Genomic DNA, 25,988 nt, shown 5'->3' on the forward strand with positions numbered 1-25,988 from the left:
TCAGGCTGTAGGGTGATGGGATTCCTGGGCGGAGCGTGTGAACAGGATGGAGCTGGGGCGGGGCAGGGCAGGGCGGAGGGGAGGGGGGGCCTCTGCTTGTCCCAAGATATGCAGAGGGTCAGGGAGCTGCGTTTTCACTGAGCACCGTCATTGATTTTCAGACAGGTAGTCCACAGATTCCATTTTACAAGATGAATTTAATATACAGAAGAGATGATAGTAGAATCACCTAGTTCAAAAATCAAACAGTATATGGAGGTGTCTGGTGAGAGCTTCCCTCTCACTTCTGCCTCACAGACACCCTCACTCCAACGTGCACTGCTGTTCTTACTTGTCTTGGAAGAGCTTCCTCACACGTGGACAAGCTCATTCAGATGGAGGTTTTTGGGTTCTACTTCCCTTGTTTTTCTTTTTACACAAAAGGTGGCATTGTATGCAAACTGTTCTAAACTTGCTTTTTTCACTTAAGTGATCTGGGGGAATCTCCAGTTCAATACAGAGAGAACTGCTGCTGCTGCATTTTTTTTTTTTTTAAACAGCTGCTCATGTGTGTCCCCAGGTTTGTTTAGCAGTACTTTATTAATGGTGTCCGGGGTTGTTTCCAAGCATTGCCATGGTGGAGTACCTTGTGCTTATCTGGTTTGATCTATGTGCATGTAAGTCTGTAAAAGAGTCCTTAGACATAGGATTCCTGGTCACTGGGAACATGCTTTTGTAATTTTGAGAAATGTTTCTATCAGGCCGCATCTCAGAGCGTCCCCACAGCCTTGATATCAAATGTTGGATTTTTTTTTTACCAATCTGATCAGTGGGAAATGGAACCTCAGGGTAGTTCTAACTGGCTTTTTCTTTCTACGGTTGAGTTTGAGTATCCTTTCATATGCTCAAAAGCCATATCAGTTTGTTTCTGAACTGTTTGCTCATGTCCTTTGTCTATTTTTCTATTAGGTAGTTGGTCTTTTTCTTATTTATTTCTGCAAGCTCTTTACATATTAGGGAACTTAGCTGTTTGTAATGAGTGGCAAATATTTTTTCACCACTTTGTCTCTTTGGACCTGACTCTGAGAAGCACTCCTTTAGCTTGTCTATGTGGTGAGAATTCAGCTGACCCTCTGGAGAACCATAAACAGTGTCACCCCAGAGAACTTTCAGCCATGACAGAAACGTTCAATACATGTGGTGTCTAAGAAGGTAACCACAGGTCATATGTGCCTGTGGAGTATTTGAAACGTAGCTAGTATGACTGAGAAAGGGAATTTTAAAATTTTGTTTAATTAATTTAAATTTAAATAGCCACAAATGGCTAGTGGTTGCCCTCTTGGACAGTACATTTCTAGAGCATATACAAAACAGTACCACAGAATGTGTTACTGGAATCTATTCTGTAATTATTATTGGATACCTTCCTAAGGTTAAAAATATATTCACCCAGACCAAGGGGACCAGAATTACCATCTTAGGCCAGCTAAGGTGTGACTCAGCTGAAAACTAGGATCAAAACATGGACTGCCAGTTAAAGTATATTGAAACCAGTAAATACATAAGATATAGGTGTTGGGCTGAGTTTTGAAGAATAAGTAGAAATTGGCTAGGGAGACAGGCAGGAGAAGTTGACTCCAAGTAAAAGTACCAACATATGCAAAAGCCTGGAAGTGAGACAGCTCTTCTTACAGGGACCACAGAGGGTTCTGTGTCAGCGAAGAATCAAGGGGCCAGGGGTCTTGGAAGAGGGGAGGTGGAGGCCTTGAAGCTGGAGTCCAGATGGAGATCTCCGCAGAGCTTGGCAAGCTGTGATAAACCGGGGATTGTCACAGGGTTGCTAAAAGACTCAGGAAGATGCTGAACAGGAAATTCTTGATTCAGCTGTACTGGGCACACAGTTTGCAGACCTAGAAAGGGAGCAGTGGGGAGCCAGAAAAGCTTGTCAGTAGGCAAGAGACACAGTGGGGAGGAGTTGAGGGGAGAGGAAGGGGGAGGGTGGGGGAGGGGAAAGACAGGTGGGGGGTGGTGGGGACGGCTGAAGAGCCCCCACATTCCTATTTTTCTTAGCAACTCCTGCTGCCATTGGAGAGAAATCTGCTGGGACTGAGCTGAGACAAAACTTAAGATTTCTGACCTTAACCCCGGGGGAGGTGTGAGCCAGAAACCCAGCAAGAGGGAGGCTACCCTGCTCTCCTGGCTGTCCTCTCTGCCCTGCCCCTCACAGGCGCCAGGCAGTGGGCTGCTCCTGAGCCTGGAAAGTGAAGGGGGGGTGGGGGCCGGGAGGGCAGACAGGGGCCCCAGGGGTGACTGGTCTTTGCCTATGTGCTGCAGCGGCCTGCCCCCTGGGCTCCCAGTAGCCTCTCCTGCCTTCCTGAGTCGGCGGTCCCCAGGGCAGCTCGAGAGCTTCCCTCACCACACCCGCTGCCAACTTGTTTCAGACATACAGAAAAGTCAAAAGACTAGTATAAAACAGGAAAGCTCAGGTCCCCTGTACGGCCATTCAGCACCTGCCATGTTTGCCTCCTCAGGCTGCACTGTATGCCGAATCTTGAACTTCTTTCTGTTCATACTTTTCACCTTTCCCTCCTTAACGCTTCGGCAGGCATTTTCCAAGAATAAGGATTTTCTCCTATAGAATCATAGTGTCTTTATCACAGCTGAGACGACTATTTACAATACAGATTCCCTAATATCCGCTCCGTATCCATGCCATACTTGAATTTCCCCAATTGTCTTTAAAATGTTTTTCAAACCAGGATTCATTCAAGACACATGTTGTCTCTTTAGCCTCTTTTAACCTAATTCAGCCGTTTTGTCCTTTTCTTTTTTTTCCCTCCAGGACATTTATTTATTTATTTATTTATTTGATGAGCCAGGCTGTCTTATAGAATGTCCCACACTCTGGACATGTCACATTAGTGCCATTAGGGGCTTTTTACTTTGTTCCCATATACCTATATTTCCTGTAAACTGGAAGTTATGTCTGGAGTAGGTTTGGTAAATTGTGACCTGATCTCCTGTTTTTTTAATAAATAAAGTTTTACTGGAACACAGCCATGCCCATTTGTTTACAGATTGTCTGTGGCTGCTTTTGCCCTTCTGAGGCAGAACTGAGCTGTTGTGAAAGAGACTGTGTGATCTGCAAAGTGTAAAAGATTTACTGTTTGATCCTTTACTGGAGAAGTTTGCAGACCCCTGGTCTTGGTAGGTGTATTTAACCGTGCATCACACTAGTGTGATTTTTCAGTGTTAAATCTTATCATGGAATTTCTCTGCTTAGAATTCTGACTGGCTTTTAGTCCCACTCAGATTAAACTCCAAAGTCTGTGTCATATCCTACAAAGCCTGCATGATCTGACCTCCTCTCCAGAATCACTTTCTACCACTGGTTCTCTTACTTTAGCTATACTGGCCTGGTCTCCTTGCTGTTCCTTAAACATGCTGAGCGTACTTTCTACCTCCGGACCTTTGCATTTGCTGTTATTTGCTTAGAACCCTCTTCCCCTAGATTTTCATTATGGTTCTCACCTTAACTTCATGAGGTCTCTGCTCAAACACCAGCTTTTCAGGATGTCCTCCCTGCCCTCCCCCCATGACTGTTACCCTTGCCCCACTTTAATTTCCTTCACAGCATCTATCTACCAAGTGTGACATTTTCTATTTATTTATTTGTGCTGGGAACATAAATAGCTGTTCAGTAAATGTTTGTTGACTGAATAAAAGAATAATTAAAACTAAAAAAAAAGGTGTTATAGTTGATAGGGCTTGCAAACAATGCAGTATGATACAGATTTAAAGGACAGTTATTAAATGTTGTTTGTCTTCTTATGTATCCAGCCCTGTTTTTCCTCAAGTCAGTTTTTTTTTTTTTTCCACTTCAGCTATAACATGTCCATCTCAGAATCCTGAGAATTTTACAGGATGAGTTGACAAGGAGGCAGAGTGTGTTGTGGAAAGAACATGGACATTTGATTCAGAACATTTGGGTAGAAATCTCAGCTTCATTATTTACAAACTATATGATCTTAGGAAGTTTACCCAACATTTTTGCTTCTCAGTTTTCTCATTTCCAAAATGGAAATACCAATACCTTTCTTGTCGATTCAGTATGAAAATTAAGTATGATGATCTAATGCTATAGCATATCAGCTACTTGTACACGCATAGTAGCTACTTTGTAGAGTGGAGCCCTGAACGGGGAGGAGGCTTTAACGGTTGCATACACCCAGATCCTAGTGGTGAAGACTCCAGTTTCCTGAAATTAATAATAATAAGTTAACTTTGACTTGCTGCAGAAAATCAACTGGAATTTACTAAGAAATACAGAAAGGGTCAGTCCTACTCCTTGCATTTGAGAACTGATTGTTTCCTAACATTTATGAATCATATTATAATCTTTGCCATATATGACTGTTGTCTATACTAGTGTTTTTTTAATCGATTAAGTTGGTTGTTATTTAGCTGTATCATCCATGAAATCACAAGTTTGTTATGCTGGTTAAATTTATTCTAATCATGTGAGTATAAGTATTTTGTTGAAAACATAATAATATATAACAGCTCCCCCTCCCCCCAAAAAAGGTGTGTACCACCTAAGTGGTTTAGAGAATTTCTGCATTGTAAGCTTCTTCTGCAAATGCTTGTACCCTTAGGCCCTAGGCCTTGCTCACAATTCTCTCACTAACTTTAAAAGAACCACAGGGAGGAACATTATGGCTTGAAGTGTATAAAATCAGTTTTAAAATCTGTATTAACCAAAGAATACGTTTTTGCTTGCTTAGAATTTCAAAATTCAACTGTATAGGGGTGTTTCAAGCTCAAGCAAGGGCCTGGCAGATAACTCAGATCTATAGGAATTTAATAGAGTAGATGCCTGGAGGGTAAGAATTTATCTCATGTGTATGTGCATTTAAAGACACCAACACTCTCTGTGTGTTCATTTAATTTCTAATTCACCTACTAGTTAATTAAACCAAAAGTTTCAATTCAGTGTCAGAAGTGGGGTAATAGAGGCTTGTGCAGAGTAGATGGGGCAGCAAGCAAAGGTATCCCACCTGCCTGACAAAGGGGGACACTTGGTGAGAGGGATGAACCTTATTTAATTTCCCTATAATCCATTCTATCTTAGTTACCTCCATTTCTAGACCCTCAGTTCAGACCCTTAGTAATTAAGGAAATCCATTTCCTAACTGGCTTCCCTGCCTCTGGCTCAATTTACTGGCTCCCAACTTCTACATGATTGCCGTTTAGTCTTCCATGTATTCATTCAGTGAATACACACTGAGCTCCTGCCATGTGCCAGGCACTGTTCTAGAGCTCTGATCATGTTAGTACATACCCCTCTTTAACCTCACCACGTGGCCCCCCTGCTGGAGTTTACGTCCCTTAGTTTGGCACTCAAGGCTCTTGTTTATCTGGGCTCTGCTCACCTCCTGACCAGCCCTTTTCCAGTCTTGTACTCCAGCTCTCCTGCACTGCTTGCTTTTCCCCCAGGTACTCTGTGTTCACACTCATCACAGTCTTTGATTGAGTGCTTATCTTTCTTCTCCTGGCTATCTCCTCTGGGCCTGTTCTGAACTCACCTCTTCTGGGACAAGAAGACTGTGGAATTGATGGAATCTCTGGAGGTCATGTTTACTGATCCCTAATGGATAAGTGACCCCTCATGGGTCGTCCTTTGCCTGGAGTCGCAAATGCCAGTCAAATGAAACTGACAGAGCAGAAACTTTACTCATTGATCAAGGAGTGGAGAAGGGAGAGCTTTGCTTTAAAAACACGGTGTTCCCAAAGAGAAGGGAGTAAGGGAATTTTAAAGGGGTAGGAGGCAGACTTGTCATCAAGGCTCTATGAAAGGGGTGGATACTTCCAGGAGTAGCCTAGTATAGCCGGGGCATGCACAGTCTTCCAGCCTTCCTTGCACAGGGCATGAATTGTGCCCAGCAGAGTGCAAAAACTCACCTTGGGTAGAGATCTTAGCATGGAAATCAGGCAAAGGTAACTTGCAGACACCTGCACAGACCTCATGTGTGCAGGCACATTCCTGCGTTTCCTGTGGTCAAGTCAGAGCTGGTTCAGGGCAGTTGACCACTGCATATCTCTTGAGGCATGGCTGCAAAACATCTCTATCAAATACCAGGTGCTTTTGAAACAAACACAGAGCTAAATCAAGGCAAGGATTAGCTCCTAGAGGCTGACATGGGTAACAGCATCTACACTGATATTCTTTACAATGAACAAACAAAACAATAATTTATGTTACATATGTACACACACACACACCCCAAAAAGGAAAACACGTTACAAGGTTAACCGTTGTCATTTCTAAATAGTAAAAATGGGAAATTTTAATTTTTCCATATTCTTGTAATTTCAGAAATGTTCCTTGATGATTATTTAACTTTATAATGGGAAAAAATAAACATTTTTTAAATAAGAAAAGGTGGGAGAAAGAGGGGAAACAAGGAAGGAATAAGAATAAAAAGGCAGATATAGAAGCCCTGAACGAATTTCAGGATGCTAAGTAAGTTACCTGTCAGCTTACTGGGCTCACCTTTTTTCTTATGTAATAAAAAAAATCACCCATATGTCTCCCATTTATAGCCAAACTCAGTTAATTACAGCATTGTTTGCAGTGGCTTCTGGGCAGGGTCAATACGGGTAATTAGATCTTTTACAATCTTTGGGAAGTTACTCTCATTCCCTGTGAAACATCGATATCAGATGCAGTGTGCGTTAGAAAGAAGCCGTGACGAGTAATGTCGCTGAATAACCGGGTCCCAAGGTCAGTGGAGTGAAAAACTGAGGCAATTAGATAACTCAGACACAATTTATTGTCCCTGAATAATCAAGAGCAGTAACTTTTATCAGAATTCTTTAGAAAAAAGTCTCAATTCTGAGGTTTAACAAAGCCAGGCACAGTGCAGAATCACACACTCTTAGAGCTGGGTGGAACCCTAGGAGCTGTCCAACTTTGTTCTAGCATCGAAAGCCTTTCTTTAAATCAACTCGTAAATAGAAGCTTGATACCATAACCTTTGGGCGGAATCAGAAAGGGCAGGAGGCATAAATGTAAACAAACCTGCGCTTGAGCTCCAATTCCATCTTTGGGCCAGGTGAGTTGGCCTACCTGAACTGCTATATTGTGAATAAAATAAGCATCACTAACACTGACCTCAAAGATCGGCTGTGGGAACAGGTGAAATGCAGCCTGGACATGGCAAGCGATGTTTGTAAGTGGGGGGCTGGAGTTCGTGAGTCCTCTCAAAACTAAACACTATGGAAATGAGTTTGCCCCTTGGAAATTGAAATTGGGGCTGACCTATGCAAAATCACTGAACAAGTCTGAATAATTTACAGTGCAGCAGAACTGGTTTGTGTCTGATTGAATTTATTAACATTTAAAGACAGAATGTGAGGCTCAGAGGAGGAGTTGAGAATCTCAGAGGCATTCCACACATAAGCATTTTCCGGAGGATTTTCACATTTAACCAATAACCTCCAAGTCCTATTCAGGAGGGGATCCCCAGTGTGGAAAGGTTGGAGGGGGTTTTCTGCCAAGGAGTCTGAGATTCCTGTTTTCACAGGCACTGTCACCCTTGCTTGCAGATGTGGGTATCCGGGTGTCTGAGGCTAATGCCTTTAGACCTTGGGTGCCTCTGGCTCCCTTTGTCCTGAATCCGTGCCATTCATGCAAGCTCTGATGCTTATTTGGAATCTCATGTAGGTCAGCCTCTGGCAGCACTCTGCAGTGGTCACTTGGAGGTTGAGCATTCCAGTCCCTGTGGCCGTTTTTCCTTATGGTAAATTCATAAGTTGGTATTCAAGATTTATCCCTCTGTCCTATAAGCTTATTCAATCTGACCCTGTCCGAGAGATAAATCGGCTCTTTGTGATGACAAGAGTAACGTGGCCTCAGACTGGGGAAAAGGCAATAAATGTACCCTAGTGAGGGTGGCTCTTAGAGGCTGGCCAACAGTCTCCTTTGATGGGACAACCCAGCATCACTTTATGGCTACGTTAAGTACTTTTTAGTTTCAGTTTCTGTATTAGTCACCCATGAAGTAGTCTGTACCTCCCTTTTCTATCCCAGGGAGCTGTCTTTGCTTGAATACCCCCTGAAGTAGTCTGAGACAGGTATTTGTGCCCAAATATTTTATTTGGGAGGTGGTCACAGGAAGCACCAATAGAAAAGCGGAGGCAGGAGACCGGAAATGGATGAAAACCAGTAAAGGTTACAATATCAAGCAAGTTAATGCCGAGGGCAGCTAGGGCTCAGTCCCAGTGGAAACCCGGGGAGACAGTGGAGAGCATGGTGCAGAGTTATTCACCTCTCCGTCCCATGGGCAAGGAAGAGGTACGTTTATCCTCTCATTCCCGTCTCTTTATGGATGAAGGCGGGTCCCTGGCGCATCAGCTCATGGCACTTCTGGCCTCTTAGGGTCTGGAACCTGGAGAACGATTCAGGTGAGACTCTCCGGGGCTTTCAGTAGAGCTGTGTACTTTTCAAAAAGGGTGTGCCCCAGAGGGGTGAGAGGCGTGAATGGGGAGGGAGGTCATGAAAGAATAAAGCACAACCGATACTCTTAAAGGCTTAAAATGGCTGGACATCATCTTCAGTGATAATCCAGTTTATGGTAAAGGCTGTGCAAGACTCTTTGTGCTTTCGGATTTGATTCCCAAAAAGGCACCAGAAGGAAGGAAGTAAAAGCAAATCTGCCACTGATTTCCACTTCTTTTCATTCTCTGTGACTTTTTTTTTTTGCACCTAATGATGAAAAACTGTACTCTGCATCAAGGTATCTGGAAAATGAAGCTGCATTTGAGGCACATTACAGATGAGGAATGAGCCATATGCAGTGTGTACAAAACTCAATTATGGAATCATTTCCCAGCTATTACGAGATACTCCATTACCAATGCCTAATTGAAAGTCAAACATGATTGGCCACTGTAAAAGGCTAAAAGTGAAAGACGGCAGAATTTACACTAGCAGGTATAAAGGCAACACCCATCTGTACACAAACGAACAAACAAAAGAGACTGGAAAAATTAAATACTGAGGAAGAGCTCTGGCCTTAAGCACATCGCACCTGAGTTGATGAGTGAAATAATGGCTGTAGCAGTTTACTTCCCCAGGCCATGCTGAACTCAGTGCTACAACCCTGCCATATAGTAATGTTCCATTTCAATGTCTGGCAGAAATCAAAGCATGGGAGTCTGCCAGCTGACCCCAGTTTAACTTGGGCCAACATGACGGGTTTAGAACACAAGTCCAAACTTCTTATATTCAAAGTGAAAGTAATATCACATTTGCTTAAATTTTTCAGTTTTATTTAAGATTCACTAAAGCCCTTCCCGCCCACCCAAATTCAGGGGAATCCAATATCAGTTATTTGGAGGACTGTTGGTGTGGGTCCCTTTCTCTGTCCCCTTGTATGACACAAGAGCACCGGCAGGGCAGGAGGGAGGGAGGGCTCACGCAGATCTGAAATGGTGTCTGCCAGGCGTCACAGTCTTGAGCAGGGAAGAAGCAAGATCACTGTGTGCCTGTGTCTGCTGGCCTTGCTCCTTGCATCTGTGTGATGCCTTGAAGAAGTAGTGGACCCCCACCTCCTACGAGCCAAGCTATAGCAGAGTACCCTTGTCCAGCTCTCTGCCCAGAAGGGCAACTCACTGGGGACTCCAGGACCTCCAAGCTAAACTGAGCCCCCATGCTTCTTCATACAGTGGTCTTAGGTCACAATGCCTAGCCCCTGCCCTTTTCGCTAAGATTCTGTTAGCTCTGGGTTTCCCACCTCTACCCCCAAGCCACAGACTAAAAGTCAAAAATACTCTTTACTCTCCTGTTTTGGGACAAGTAAGCCTAACTGCCTCACTGGAACTAGAGTCAACCTCTTCTTCCTTGGTTATTTTCAACTTCCCTTTTTTTCTCTTATAAATTGGCATATATAAACCAAAGTCAGGAAGAGAAGAGAAGTAGGGAAAAGTGACTCGGTGACAAGAGGGTTGGAAGGGTAACACACAGCTCTGAAGCTACTTACCACCTCTGAAAATACCAGCAGATCAAAGGCATCCGTGTTGTTAATAGCAACAAAAATAAATTTTCCAGGTTAGAATTCGACCAGAAGACTTCAGGAGTTATAACTGTTTCCTCATGAGTTTCTGATACAAGTGTCCTTGCCTTGATTTCATTGGTTGTCACTCCCGTTTCATAGGCATCTGATGTGACACTTAGAGACACAAAGATTTCACAAAGGTTTTTCTTTTAGATTTTGTTGCTTTGGAGTGTGTATTGCGTTCCCCCAAATCCTCTGTTGAGCTGACTCTGATTCGTCTACAGAGTAGTGGCTGATAATTCTGTTGATGTTTCTAAGACCATTTCAGGATTCTCACTGGAGGCTTTTTGGCTTTCTGAAATAAATAAATAAATATGTATATTTATATTATAGGAGAGAAATATTTAACATTTGTTTAGTATAATACTTTTTAAATCTCAGGGAAGAATTGCCAAAAGAGTTTGTTAAAATTATAGATCACACCCGATATTCTAATGCAGTAGGTCTGGTATGGACCCCAGGAATCTGTATTTGTAATAATGACTTTCAGATGCAGGAAGTTCAGAAAGATACACTTTGTGTGAAACACTTATTTGATATCATCTATGTGTCACACAATTTGCTGAAAGCTTTATAGGGCTTATTTTATCAAACCATCACATCAGTGCTGTAACAGAAGTGTTATTAGCCTCATTTTATAGATGATGGAGGCTGAAAAAGAGAAATTAAAACTCAAAGTCATTAAATAAGCATATTTTAGATCAGAGATTCAAATTAAATTGTATCTACATGGTTGCAAAGACCAAACTCTTTCAATTATATTACATTATAAAATTCTAGTGTTAATGATATTCCAATTCTACCAAAAGTGGCAATTCCCTACTAATACTTCTTAAGTTAAAAATTTATCTGTTCTTCAGTCATAATTTATGAATTAATCGTGTTAGGTTATGTCGTGAAAACAAACAACCTCTGGAGAGGAGAGACTTCACTCGGATTCCTTTTCACTCATGTTCCATGCTCATCTTGAGTCGTGCTGAGGGTTCTGTTCCATGTCGTTGTCACTCAGGGACACAAAGTGGCAGAGACACTACCATCTGGAATGTCGCTGCTCCCTGTGGCAGGAGAGGAAAGTAAAGCAAAAAGGCACCAGGTCTCCTGCTCCCATCTTACTAGCTATAGTGGCCTGGCCATGCCTAACGGTAGGAGGGTAGGGAAGTCTGCTCTGCCTTGTGTTCAGAAGGCAGAGAACTGGCAACACTTGTAAACAACACAAAGGGTCACTGGAAAGTATCAGACTTGGAGAAAGAAGCTCTGAGTTCAAAGTGTGACTTCGCAATATACTAACACCATGACTTTAACCAAGTCAATACATTTCAGTTCTTCATTTCCTAAACAGGTACAATAATACTTTACCGTATGGTTGTTCTGAAAATCAAGTAAGACTAAATACGTACATTCAAACAGTTTAGTGCCTGAAGCGTAATAGACACTCTCCCTAAAACTGGTTAAATTAGAAATAATCACCTTGCTGATTCCAGTTGCATATCCATGTACCGATGATGTTTCAGATTCACAGAGCTGTTGTTTTATTTTCACACTTAAATTCAGAGATGGTAATCTAATGATACTTGGGAAATCATTACAGAGGGAGACTTGGAGGCAGTTAACTTGCCAGTGTGAGATGCTTTCATAGGCTGGGTTCCTCAGTAAACAGAGGTCAAGAGTTGTTTGCAAGAGAGGTACTACCCACAAAAGGGTGAGGGAAGCTGGACTGGATAAGAAGAAAAGTTGACTTGTGATGCAGTCATAACAGAACGTCTGCCTGGGACCTGGGAGTTGAGATGGCCCCTCAGGGATGCCCTGGATTGTGGCAGGGGAGGCAGGCCTGACTTTGTGCCAGGTGGTGCTGTTGGAGGGCAACTTCTAGAGAGGGACTTAACTGAGAGCCCTCACCGGGCAACGCTGCGGAAACTGGGGGACTGAGGGCTTCAGGCCTGAATCAAAGGATCTGAGTAATGCACCAACAGGCTCCACCTTTAAAAGCAGACCTGGAAGTGGAATAAGCTGTAAGACTGGAAGCCCCCAGACTGTGACTTGTTATTCTTTCTCATTAACTCTTGCTTCCACTAGAGTAGTAAGTGAGGTATTTATTGCTCAATATTCTAATATATAAACGGTGAGCTTTATAGAAACATACGTCATTGGCATAGAACCTAAATTATTTTTCTCTTGCCTCTCTGTTGTCCTCATTTGGGAATAATTGGCCTCCTGCTACCAGAATGGTGGGTGTAATGCCAAAAAAGAACTTACTTTCATGACAATCGCCTCAGAAATCATTCCTAGAAGGCAAGATCCTTATTTGGCTTATTTCTTGGTTTCAAATACTTTCTTAAACTTGTACCTCTTAGACTGAATGTCAGATTTCCCCAGAACTTCTTAGGAACGTTCCCATGAAACATGAAGAGACACAAGATAAAAACGACACATCTTTGGAGCATAGACTTGACTCAATCACTTAAAATGTGATGGGGAAGGGAGTACACTTAATAATTTAATAAGTTTCCAGTTAAAAAGCATATATATTAAGGATTACAAAACTGTACTATTTTAAAGATAAAACAATATTCTTTCTTTCTTTATTTAACATTTTTTATTGAGTTATAGTCATTTTACAATGTTGTGTCAAAGTCCAGTGTTGAGCACAACTTTTCAGTTATACATGAGCATACATATATTCATTGTCACATTTTTTTTCACTGTGATCTACCACAAGATCTTGTATATATTTCCCTGTGCTATACAGTATAATCTTGTTTATCTATTCTACATATGCCTGTCAGTATCTACAAATTCTGAATTCCCAGTCTGTCCCTTCCCACCCCCCGCCCCCTTGGCAACCACAAGTTTGTATTCTATGTCTATGAGTCTGTTTCTGTTTTGTATTTATGTTTATTTATTTATTTATTTTTAGATTCCACATATGAACGATCTCATATGGTATTTTTCTTTCTCTTTCTGGCTAACTTCACTTAGAATTACATTCTCCAGGGACGTCCATATTGCTGCAAAGGGCATTATGTTGTCTGTTCTTATGGCTGAATAGCATTCCATTGTATAAATATACCACATCTTCTTTATCCAGTCATCTGTTGATGGACATTTAGGCTCTTTCCATGTCTTGGCTATTGTAAATAATGCTGCTATGAACATTGGGGTGCAGGTGTCATTTTGAAGTAGGGTTCCTTCTGGATATATGCCCAGGAGTGGGATTCCTGGGTCATATGGTAAGTCTATTCCTAGTCTTTTGAGGAATCTCCATACTGCTTTCCACAGTGGCTGCACCAAACTGCATTCCCACCAGCAGTGTAGGAGGGCTTGCTTTTCTCCACAGCCTCTCCAGCATTTGTCATTTGTGGACTTTTGAATGATGGCCATTCTGACTGGTGTGAGATGATACCTCATTGTAGTTTTGATTTGCATTTCTCTGATAATAAGTGATATTGAGCATTTTTTCATGTGCCTGTTGATCATTTATATTTCTTTCTTGGAGAATTGCTTGTTAGGTCTTCTGTTTTTGGATTGGGTTGTTTGTTTCTTTCTTATTAAGTCGTATGAGCTGCTTATGTATTCTGGAGATCAAGCCTTTGTCGGTTTCATCGTTTGCAAAAATTTTCTCCCATTCCATAGGTGATCGTTTTGTTTTATTTATGGTTTCCTTTGCTGTACAGAAGCTTGTAAGTTTAATTAGGTCCCATAACAATATTCTTTAAATAAGATGTAAAGGAGCATTGAAATCTGTAGTAGAGCATTCAAACTATGAGAGACACAAGTTCGTTCTGCTGTGCCTTTAAGGGGGCTTCACTGGAAAAGTCTGAGAAGCCTACAGCCTTCCCATTGTTGGTTGATCATTGTTTCTTTCAAATTTTGCAACTTTTATACTGAAGCGACACACCTCTAGCAGTTGTTTCCTTGGGTAATAGAACAGACAAGGGAGGCTTGTATTTCTGTAGAGCACTAAGGGTGAATGACAGTATACTGTAAGCCAGCCCAGTGATGCTCTAAGGAGACAGGAAGAGCCCTCTGTCTTAAAGTGTCTCCCAAAATAGGGTCATGGAGGAATGTAAGTGAGCGTAGGATGTGCAATAATGTTTATCAAGCATTTTCCACAAACCAAACATCTTTTCATAAAGTTTATCTCCTATAATACTATTTTCAAGAAGTATTTATTATCCTGATTTGATGAATGGAGAAACTGAAGCTTGGAGAAGTTAAGAAAATGGGAAAGGGTTTAAACTCAAGTTTGCTGGTCTTCAGAGCTACAGCTCACTTATCCATTGTAAACAAGCTCTTGGCCAAAATATTAAGTTCTTTTGACTAATACAGAAAAAGTCCTATAGTACAGAAAGGTGTCTGGGCTTTGGGATCAGACAGAGATTTAGATCTTCGTTCTTTTATGTATTAACTCTATGACATTTGGGAATGACTGAATAATTTTGAACCTCAGATATTTTACCTGGAAAATGAAAAACATCAGTGCTGAGCTGTTAGGATAAGAGCAATATATAAATGCACAGCAGAAATCAAATCAGTGATAGTAATTTTGTTTAATATTGTGTTTGAGATACATGCAATAATCTTCTAGGAGATTCCAAATCTAGCATTATATTACTCCTTGGTGATGAATTCAGTGAATCTGTCTAAATGAATATGCCATTCCTCCTTCCCAGTCCTCTTAGAAAGAAACCTAGTGGAGCCTTGGCGGTCACTCAGGGACCCTGGGCAGGGGATGAAAACATTCTGACTCAGGGCCCTCCTCCCGGCCCCCAGTCTGTGTAATTCAGCCTGGCCCTGAAATGCCTCTGCTTCTCTCCGGCAGTTGCTGACCATCAGTTCATTAAGTAGCCTCCTTTAGTTTTCCTAAAGAAGCCTTGACAGTCCCAGTATGCTGTTGCTGTTTCTTCCTTTTCTTTTTTTTTTTTTTTTGTAAATCTTCCTGTTTTACCTGGCCCATTTTTGCATGGGATATTTTCTCCACCAATTGAGCTAGTTTTAATTAAAGATGATAATTCTGGGGTGCCTTCCACATGCTCCCTGATGAGTGTGATATAAATGGACATAATAAACAGACCATCTAATATTGATAGAGTCTACAGCTGCATCTGCTAATTAGGGCCAGCAAAGGCTTTGGGGGCAAGAGTTCCCATGTGACATTTGTTTAATTAAAGCCTTTGTCTGCCCTATTCAGAAGGGTGAAAAACAGTCCACTTAAAATGTACTGAAAACAAACATAGCCTTTGGAATGCAGAACATTCCATAACAGTCTCTCCTGGGTTCCCAGAAGGAAAATTTTAGGTCAAAGTAATATTTTTTCTTGATTATACAGTACAATGTTGTTGTTTTAATTAAGCCAGATTATTTATTCTACCTCCCAATCCACATGTATGCCTACGAAAAAAAAAAAAAAGAAGAAGAAGTAGGTCTGGTCAATACGCGCTAAGGGAGGAATCCGTTCAGAGACAAGCCGGGAAGGATTGGGGCGGGGTCCTGGGCCTACTGACAGACTCGACTTCTTGTTTATTGTCCTATGGCTAGATGATGAGCTTGCCTTGACCCACGGTGTAGGTTTCTGCTCTCAATAACAAGCTGAGTTATTTACTGTAGATCTTTAATCACCTGTTTTAGGTCAAGGAATAAGGTGCGCTGTGTTAAGATGACACAGGAAGTGTGAGGTTAGGAAAGCAGGAGAGACAGGAAATGTGGATGTCAGTCCTGACTTTGCCATGAATCTAGAAAATTATTCTTGAAGTCTTAGTTGCTTTTCTTGAGAAATGGAAGTATGTATATGTAGGGAGGACTTCAACTTGTTTGATTTCAAGACTTTCTTGCTTCAGTTTCTTTGAACACACTTTCTTTGAGGGGATTTTTCCAAATGTGGTTCATATGAATTGCCAATTTTTAAGTAATTAAAATACAAAACCTTACATTAACAATAAATTGGTAAATTGTTCTTTCATGATATATCCTGTAGGCTTTTTATTCTTTGATTGTATATCTTGAAAGATTGCTTTTAATTCACTATGAAGAATTTAGCTTATCAATGAATTATAGATACAAGGAATGAATAAATAGAGTATTATCTATTAGAACCATATACTATGGAGAAAAAAAAGGTTTTTTTTTACTGTATAGGTAGATGTCTCCAATCTCTATGGCTGTCCCTAGTTCATGATTTAGCTGTAAGTTTGGCTAAAATCAATAAATGCAAGACTGTCTTAAGTATGTGAATTACAACTCCCCACGTTACCATGAAGCATAATGTTGAGCAAAATAAACAGAGTAAATATTTATTTATATAAAGTTCAAATCCTGCATGCTTAAAAATCATTTATAGAAACATGTAGATATAAAGGAAAGATATAAGAAAAGCAAGAAATGGTAACAGCTTTCAGGATAGAAATCTTTGAGTAGAGGGATGGGAGGGGTTTTAGGAAGGGACATGCAAAGGTCTTAGAAGGTACTGATCTGTTTCTGCAGCCAGTTGGTAATTACACAGATGTTCAATTTATTATTAGTCTAAAAAGTACATCAATGCTACACATTTACATTACACAACATTTTAGGATACGATTTAGAGCAAAATATGTTTTTAGAAAGCTAAATAAAGAAATCTTTTTAAAATAAATAGATAAATAAATAAATACCAAAGTGTCTTGATGCTAAGATGCACCTTATTCCTTCTTCGCATTTTGATGTTTCTAAAATCAAGATGCTTCTCAAAATCAAAGTCAAAATGGATCAGCCTAAGTTGTAACATAGCTGTCGTTGTTTGTAGGTGCACAAATTTAGCTCTGCGTGTGTTTCTGTGTGTGTGAGAGAGACAGAAGATAACTTTTTATCTGATACTCCTTTAAGTTCAGTTACTTGCCCTATTCCATGGGTTAAATTTCAACTTTTAAATTTGGAACCCTAATTGTTACTAAATATGCCTTCAAAAGTATTACACTAAAAAGCAATATTGAAAAAAAAAGTTATTTTGAACGTTGACACTTATCCTATCATACATAGGTCCATAAAGAAAAAGTAGTAGATTTTTCAACTCTCTCAGCGCAGGTAATGATATGGTGACAGCTAGGAGAGATTGATCTGACCAGGTCACGTATGTGAAGGACTGTGACTTCAGTCCCAGAAATCCGTCTTTCTAAACTTTCTTTTCTCTGTCCTTCCCTTCCTTCCTTTCTTTTCTTTTCCTCCTTCCTTGCCTCCCTCTCTCCTTCCTTCCTGCTTCCTTTTTTAAATCAGTGACTTTATTTTAATATCTTCACATTATTAAAAATTCATGCTTATATACACTTACAAAGAAGAAAGTAAAATAAAACACAGTATCTCATCACTCAAAAATGATCAGGAATATTAGGAATATATCATTCCAGAATTTTCTATTAGCATATGTATAGATAAAAGGATCAATAACGACAGATTTAAAATCCTAAGTTATGTGGGCTGAGTTATGCATATTTTCCTTAACTTAATGTATTAAATTTATTTTTACTTTAACAGATAAAAATGAAATAAGGCACATTGCTTAGCATATGCACAACATTTCCTAGCCCTGTCAGCTGAGAAGGCCTAGAAGCAAGGACGTGACAGTTGCAACAAGCACACCTCCCACCCAGATCTTGGTTTCTAATACCGTCCTCTGATAAGAGGAACCAGGCTCCTTAGAGGAATGGCTGATGCTAGGTCTGGGGCAGGAAATACACAAGTGTCAGAAAGTGATAAATTATTCAAAACCCCCCACAGTGATGGGGGTATCTCAAAGGGTTATCGAGAGCCAACTGAAAGAGTTCTAATGGCCAAAGCTGAAATGATTAAAGCAACAACTTAAGTAAGGTAGTGTTGGGTTGTAGCCCAAATTACTGAAAAATCCATCCACCATGCTAATTACACATAAATAAATAGATGGCAGATAGAGAGATAAGGGGAGCAAAGAAATCTCCTCTGCGGAAAAATTTTAAACTGATTTGTGTAGCTACTTCAACCTCAAAAAGGTGAAACATAACCCCCAACTTTTAAATGTGGGTTGTGTAGAGTAACTTACCTCTGAAGAGTAAATATGAAAAGTGGTAAAAAAAAAAAAAAAAAAAAAGAGTAACTTTGCAGTGGAGAAACCTGACAGCCATGACCTCAGCCAGATAATTAAGGCTACCAGTGATAAATCATGTTGACAGTATGGAGCCTGGATGTATCGTGATGAAAATGGCACTTGGCCCCCCGTGATCTTCCTCCCAAAATCCATAACCCCAGCCTAACCATGAAAGTACATCAAATAAATCCCAGCTGAGGGACATTCAGTGAAACACCTGACCTGTACTCATCAAAACTGTCAAGCTCATCAAAAACAAGGAAAGTCTGAGAAACTGTCAGAGCCAAGTGGGGGCCTAAGGAGACATGTAACGTCAGGTCCTGGATGGCATCCTGGAGTGGAGAAAGACATTGGGTGAAAATTAGGAATTTAAAGGAATTACAGTATGAACTTTAGTGAATAAGAATGATCTATATTGACAAATGTAGCATACTCAGATAAGATGGTAATAATGGGGGAAACTGGCTGTGGGGATAGGCAAGAACTCTCTGTACTAGCTTCACTATTTTTCTGTAAACCTAAAACAGTTCTAACTGAAAAAGGTTATTTTATAAAATGAAGTACACCAAGGGAATTATTATATTTTGAAAGACTTTTTATATTGCAAGAGATATATCCTAAAATATATTTCTACTTATTACGTGGACACTTAGAGTTGAGCTGTTAGAGTCATATTTTTTAAAGTATTTTTTCAACTTCAGAATTTCTATTAACTGCCATCTGTGATAGGTGAGAAATTAGTACAATGACGTATTATTCCTGCTTCCTTTCTTCTGTCCCTTTTTTGATACTTATTATATATAAAATGTTTTATGTTGATAATGTATAAATTCTTTTATGTAATGATAGTTCCTACAGATTCTTTTTGGAGTGGGGAGGAGGTAATTAGGTTTACTTATTTATTTTAATGGCGGTACTGGGGATTGAACCCAGGACCTTGTGCTTGCTGAGCACACACGCTACCTCTGACCTATTCCCTCCCCAACCCTTACAAATTTTTAACTATATTTACATAACTCAATGCTAGCATTTTTTACCCCATTTTTTTCATTTCTGAGGCTTTTATTTAAAATACTTCTGTTGATACTCTATAATCTCATTATCAGTTAGATTTTTTTTGTTTAAAATAACTCATAGATTTTGTTCCCTGAGATCTGGGATGCTTGAAAACATCTATGCATAGTTTTATGCATGAAGGAAATAAAGCTGGGGATGAAGTTGTGTCACACTTTTTAATCTGTGTACTCTTCATGCAAACCATATATGTGTGTGTTGCATTAAAAAAATAAGTTTACATAAAATGTTCTCTTTTTTTTTAATGGAGGTCCTAGGAATCCAGAACTTCATGCATGCTAAGCATGCACTCTACCACTGAGCTAAACCCACATGTTTTCTTAACTGACCCAGCCTGTTTGGGGTGTGTGTGTGTGTGTGTTTATGTGTGTTTGTGTGTGTACCTAAATACCCCACCTTTTTCAGTATCACAGAGTTTAAGAGTAAGACTTTTTACATTCAAAATTCAGAAATTACATTGAATCAATTTTGTATATTTGGAGTTATATATATATATATATATATACACACACACACACACACACACACACATATAAGAACAGAAAGCTGGCATAATGGAAAAGATCAAATAAAATAGGTGATATGAGGGGAAAGAGAAAGATCAAACGAGCGTGGCTTAATTTTGAGCCACCAACAAATATCTAAGAAACTAGTATCCAGCTTAGAATATGATTTTCCATACAGAAGTCTAGATCTTAACTCTTTTCCTGACATAAAATTTGAGAACACTTTGTGTGGGACCAAGCAGAACCAAGGGATTGTAATAAGAATTCATGGATGAGGAATGTGAGTTTGGTAATACTGACAGAACTCACTTACAGCTACGATGCTCATTATCCCTGCCAACACTGAGAACAGCTTCAGTGCCCTGGGTACCCTGGGCGCTCTTCATAATTGCCTCTGAGACCTTCTCAATTCTGTGTATTCATCTCAGCATTTATCTCATCAACAGCATGCTGCCCACCTGCTAGGCATGTGAATTAGTCATGTAGTGAAATGTCCAGGGGATCAAAATAAAAACTCATGTCTTTAAGTGAGGGTGGCTAGTCCACTTGATGTACGTTTTTAATATTATAGGTAGAGTATTTCTTCAAGGAGCAACTGCTAGATGTGTAAATATAAAGTGATCAGACATCGATCATCTATTGAATTAAGTGAAAGATGAATAGGATCCCTTGGAGTTCAGAATAGGCTGTCCCTTAAGTCCCCTTTGGTATACAGAGCTGGCATCTGTCTCTGGTCCTCCCCACAACAAAACTAGCTTCTTGTTCAAAGACCATCATCCATCATACCAACTCTGAGACTTGAATCCTCTGAATTCTCCCATACAGTAGCAGTCAGGACTTTGTAATTTACACAGAAAAATTCACTTTAGGTGAAGAAGGAATACATTATAAGGATACAGGATAAATGAAAAGAAAGTTTAGTGCTTCTGTGTCTTTAAAAGAAATTGGAGCCAGGATTAGAAAACCAAATGGCCTCTTAACAGATATTCTCATTCTCACACTCTCTCTCCTTCCCTCTCTTCCTCTTGATGCCCTGTGTTTACGTTATCAAGTTCATATGAAGGTATTACTTCCTCTGCAACATTGGAATAATGCATTATGAAGAAGGATATGGTTAGGTTGATAACGATGGTGTTAATGATGATGAAGTACCTACTTTCTGCATCTGAAAATCAGGGTAATACTTCTCCGATAGGAATGTTATAAATATTGAACATCATTATGTATGGAGAAATCCAGCAATATTCCTGCTAAACTAAACTAAATTAAAAGTCAAGTAAGTGTCCAGCCACCAAGGGCCTTGCATTCTGTGTCAGTGTTACAGTTAGTTACCATTCATTAATCCCTTTTTGACTGGATTTGGGTAAATCAGCTTCTTTAATACTCTTGACAAGTGATGAGGTGGGTGTTCTTATTGTGCTCTTTCCAGATGAGGAAACTGAAATGCAGACAGGTGAGTAAGTATGTAGAACCTGGAATTTAAGTTAGTAAGTCTGATTTAAGGGTTTGTGCTCTTAATCTCTGTTACACTGACTCTCAGGTTGAATTGTAACCCAAAAGGGGTGGTAATCTTGTGAAGATGTTAACCAATGCAGTTTTAGAAACAATTTGAAACAGATTTGATTTTTCTAAAGATCACTCAGATGATAAAATAGAGAAAGACTTCATGATACAAAGGTTAGCTCTTAGCATTGCTAATGAAGTTAAGAATAAACTTTCCTGTGCAAAAAAAAATTGGAAATATATGTGGCTCAACATAACCAAGATGAACATAAAACAGCCCTGAAACCATTTGATCATTCTAAAGAGTTCAGATCAAGGTTAACCTACATACCAATTTTTCAAAAAGCATAGTTCTCCCTCTTTTTTCTCTTGTGAGGCAAAAATCTAGCTTAATGGCAGGACTAAGAACTTTTGAGTTACTGACGGCATGTCAAATCTTGGGATAAAACAGCTTCAGATTCATGAAGAGATCAGTCAGCTATCCAGCATTTCCAGGATCAGATTGCAGGGGAGCTCCGGCGGGACCTTTGAGGCCTGAGTTTAAATTATCTCCAAAGCACAGGCATGCAAAGGAGGTATCCAATGCGGCAAATTCTACACCCTAACAACTGTAACTGGAGGAAAGCCTCATGAACTCAAAATGTTTCATCTTCGAATCAGGCACAGCCCCAATTTCCATTTATAAGCTGCTAATAAAAGCTTCAAATTTCTCTTGGCAATGTCTCTTCTCTCTCACACACAGACACGTGCATGTACACACACACACACACACATACACACGTGTACATATATAAATATACATGCTCGGTTTAAGTACTGGTTCTTACAAATACTGTGAGCCAGTCTTTTGGTCTCACTGAACCTCAGTTTTTCTGTCTGTAAAATGGATTGTTAAATCCTGTTCTATCTATCTCGGAGATTATTTTAAAGAACAGTACAAACAAGACACTTCTATTCAAAAGGTAGTTATTTTGTCTATTATGGCCATTTGGACAGGCACAGTGACCCATAATCAGGTTAACATAATGTTTTATTTTTGACATGTAAATGGTCATTAAGTGTTTTAAATCCTTTTTTAACAAAGGAGATTTGAAGATCAGCTTTTCAGGCCACAGCTTTGGGCAGAGACCAAGATAATTCAGCTGCCAGCTACAAAGTACCGCAGCCAACTGCCAGAAACACTGTTCATTTTTGAATGGGAAACTATTTCTGCCAAACCAAGTCTTTGGGGTTTTTATAGTTCTTTCCCATATGTCCCTATGAAAATGTTATTTTTCATATCTCATTTTTGAATTGGGCTGTCAGGATGACAGGTATCAACTGTTTTCCAGGCCTGGGAGATTAATCCAGTTAAACTGAATTTAAGCATGAAGAGTGTTTTAGGGAATCCAGTGATCTATGTCTTGAAGATACAGACAGCATGGTGTTTGGCCTCCAGTTTATAGATGGCACACCAGGTCTGCTTCTGCGTAAACAGCTCTTAGACAAACGTTCCTCAACTGGCATCAGCACCTTCTGGGGACAACGGTTGGGAGAGTATTTAACAACCAGTCGTGTTATAACTGATTAGGAAATGCCGTTTTCATTCTTGGTCATCTCCACCTGATGGCCAGAGTAGAAAAAGAGGGCGGTTTGTTAAAAGCAGACCACTCTCTGAATTCTAAGCAGCTAAAATCAAATATGGTCTGGGGAGGAATAAGAGTTCTGATCTGATATGTTCAGCTTCCTGTCCCTGCCAAGACTGTACGGGAACATTTTCCTGTCCTTCCATCCTAGGGGATAGCAGAGACTCCGAGAGATTGAAATGTTGGGATAAATAGGGTTGAGTTTCTGAGAACTGTTACGAAACTTTTAATAAGTGAAAATGCCTGCAAAGTTATATAATAGGACTGAACTATCGTCAAGGGATTCAGGCTTCCAAAAAGATCAAGTTTTAAAGAAAAATTGATAGCAGTTAGTACAAATAGATACAACCGTTTTGACTTTACATCTCCCATATTTGAGACACCACACTAAACCTCTTGCATCCTACCAAGGAGTTTGGGCATCCTTCAAATAGAAAACTATTTCCTTCATAGTACTTGTCACTCAGCTTCTGTGTATCCCTACCAGCCAGAAAGATTTTTGCTGAGCTTACATCTCTGTACTCTGTGTTATGAAAACCACAGGTTTATCAAATGTGCATTTTTATGCTACTAGCCTGTCCACCTTGAAATATTCCTGAGCGATGGGAAGCCATTAAAGATTTTAAGCAGAGATGTGACACATTTGACATTGCAGTGGTGAGGATTGGAAGAGAGCAAGGCAGGAAGTAGAAAGGTACATTGGGAGGATGTAGCAGTGACACAAGTTACAGATCACGATAGCTTAAGGCAGACGTGTGGAGTGACACAGTTAGTAGGTATTTACAAATTAGAATTGGTAGGAGGTCACGACTGAGTGAACACTGTGGGTGAGGAAGAAGAAGAAATCGATGATAATACCCAGGTTTCTAATTTTGGAAATGGTGAATGAGGGTGCCAATAACTCAAAGGATGAAAACGAGCTCGCCTTGGGGATGAGAAAAAGATGATGTATTCAGATTTGTGCATTTTTCACTAGCTAATGCGACTTGTACATCTAGGTCCAAGTGGGAACCTTTAACTTTAAACCTGGTTTAAAGTTATGGTAGGTGTTTTAATTATGATGGCCCCAATGATCTCCATCTCCTGATATTCAGGTTTTCTGTAGTATTCTCCCCTTGAGTAGTTTGCTTCTGACCAACAGAACATGCAAACATTGAGGAGATATCTCCTCCATGATTAGGTTACAAAGATTGTGAATCCCATCTTGCTAGTACATGCTCTCTATTGTTCAGACAGCTTGCACACTTAGATGAAGCAAGCCATCATATTGGAGAGGCCCATATGGCAAGGCACTGAGGGTGGCCTCTGGCTAAAAGCCAGCAAGGAACTGAAGCCTTTAATCCACGAACCTGCGAAGAACTGACTACTGCCTGCAGTCCCTGAGTGAGCCTTCCCCAGGTGGGCCTTCAGAAGAGACTCAGACCATAGGCTGACACCTTGATCACAGCCTTGTGAGAGAGAATCCAGCGAAACTGCACCCTGATCCCAGACCCGCAGCAATTGTAAGATAATAAACGTGTGTTGGTTTAAACCACTAAGTCTTTGGGTAATGTCTTATGCCACAGTAGCTAACTAATTCCTGACCTCTGGAGGTGGAGGCTAGATTTGGGATTCAGCAGCATATGGATAATATATATTGATTGTGAGAAAGCTCAGCTTGAGACAATGTGTAGTGATGGGGGAAAGCAGGGTCGTACAGAAGTGGAGGAATAGTAAAATTAAGGAGTGGAGGGTGGAGGGTGGAGGACCAGGAGCCTGGAAAGGGAAATGCAAAGAAATAAGAGTTCTGAAAGCTGCGAGTTGCAGGATGGCTGAGGAAGGCATGACCAAATATCAGATGCTGAGATAAAGACTGAAAACTGCTTTTGGGAAAAAGGTGTTTTTTGCTTACCTTGATGTGGACGGTTTCAAAGAAGTGACCTGGCGGAAGGCAGATTTCATTAGATTAAGGAGATAACACAAAGCAAAAATGTGAAAAAAGCTTCCTTGAAGAAGCTGAGTTGTTGAAGGAAGGAAAGAATAATGTGATATTTGCTGTAGGATGAAGAGTTAGTGACTTTTTTATGAGGAGAGAGACTTGAGCATATTTATGTGATGAGGGCTTCTTGGCCAGGCAAATTTTGATTATACTTTCTGTTATTTATAACAGAGCTGTTATAAAATAAAACCAATAAAGGGAATAACTTGTTTAGCCATTCATAATCCTCCTGCCCTTTTGAGGGTGCTTACATGTCCATTTGCATTTTATATAACAGAACACGTGTCATTTTTCTATGTATTATAACATAAACATTTCTTAATGTTGTTGTATTTGTGGCATAGTTATTTTTAATACTGTATACTATATTGTCAAGTTTGTGTACTAGAAATGATCTGTTTCCTATTTCTTGGACCTTTAGGTTGTTTCCAACTTTTTACAACTGTAAATAACACTGTGATTAATTGTGCAAAATTGTTCCAAAACAAAAACAAAGAGGCTCCCACTAAGAGATGTTTTCTGGATGTTTGCCAAAGCCAGCACTCTTCATGCTAAAGGGCTCTGAGCTGAATTCGATAAAAATTCATGCAAAAACTGCAGGAGCTCTTTCTTTTTCAATTTTTAAAAATTATCCCAAACTTCAAAAGCCCAACAGGTGGGCAGCTCAAATACAAAGAAAGAGATTCTTGATGGACGTTAAGCTTTCTGTGAACCCAGGTGTGTTCTGTGCATTGATATCTTTTCTACTAACATCTAGAGGTACCTGAAATACAGGAGAGAAGGCCTCAATCATCCTTCTTCATCTATTTATGTATTTATGTATGTACTTATGTATTTAGTATTGGAAAGAAGTTACTGTCCTTAATTCCTTCCTTGCCACTGCACGCCAAGTAAAATAATCCGCTCTCCCTTGGAGGGCTGGACACACTGCCAGAAAATAGCTTCCATTTGAGCTTAGAACTATTGTTGCAAACCTGCTAAACCTTAGGTTTGCCAAATCCTCCCTAAGAATAGCTATCACCTTTCTGGTGAGACACTTGTTGAAAGGAAGAGCTTTTCCTGCTTTTGCAGTGGTCAGCTGAAATTGGAAATATGTAAGAGTATGTCAGCCTTTCCTCA

General features: G+C 40.1%; 1 long non-coding RNA gene and 1 other non-coding gene across 2 annotated transcripts in view; one reads left to right on the forward strand and one right to left on the reverse strand.

Moving 5' to 3' along the window:
• Positions 1-25,988, forward strand: part of LOC123613792 (uncharacterized) — a 43,194-nt gene that overhangs the window by 599 nt on the left and 16,607 nt on the right. The window lies entirely within an intron of this gene.
• Positions 269-24,929, reverse strand: LOC141578903 (uncharacterized). The gene is made up of 4 exons (XR_012509767.1): positions 24,783-24,929; positions 11,008-11,152; positions 10,023-10,392; positions 269-8,429 (listed from the first exon to the last, which is right to left on the reverse strand). It is a non-coding gene; the product is annotated as an uncharacterized LOC141578903 (long non-coding RNA).

The sequence above is a fragment of the Camelus bactrianus genome, chromosome 10, assembly GCF_048773025.1.
Source record: "Camelus bactrianus isolate YW-2024 breed Bactrian camel chromosome 10, ASM4877302v1, whole genome shotgun sequence".
In the NCBI taxonomy this organism is placed as follows: domain Eukaryota; kingdom Metazoa; phylum Chordata; class Mammalia; order Artiodactyla; family Camelidae; genus Camelus; species Camelus bactrianus.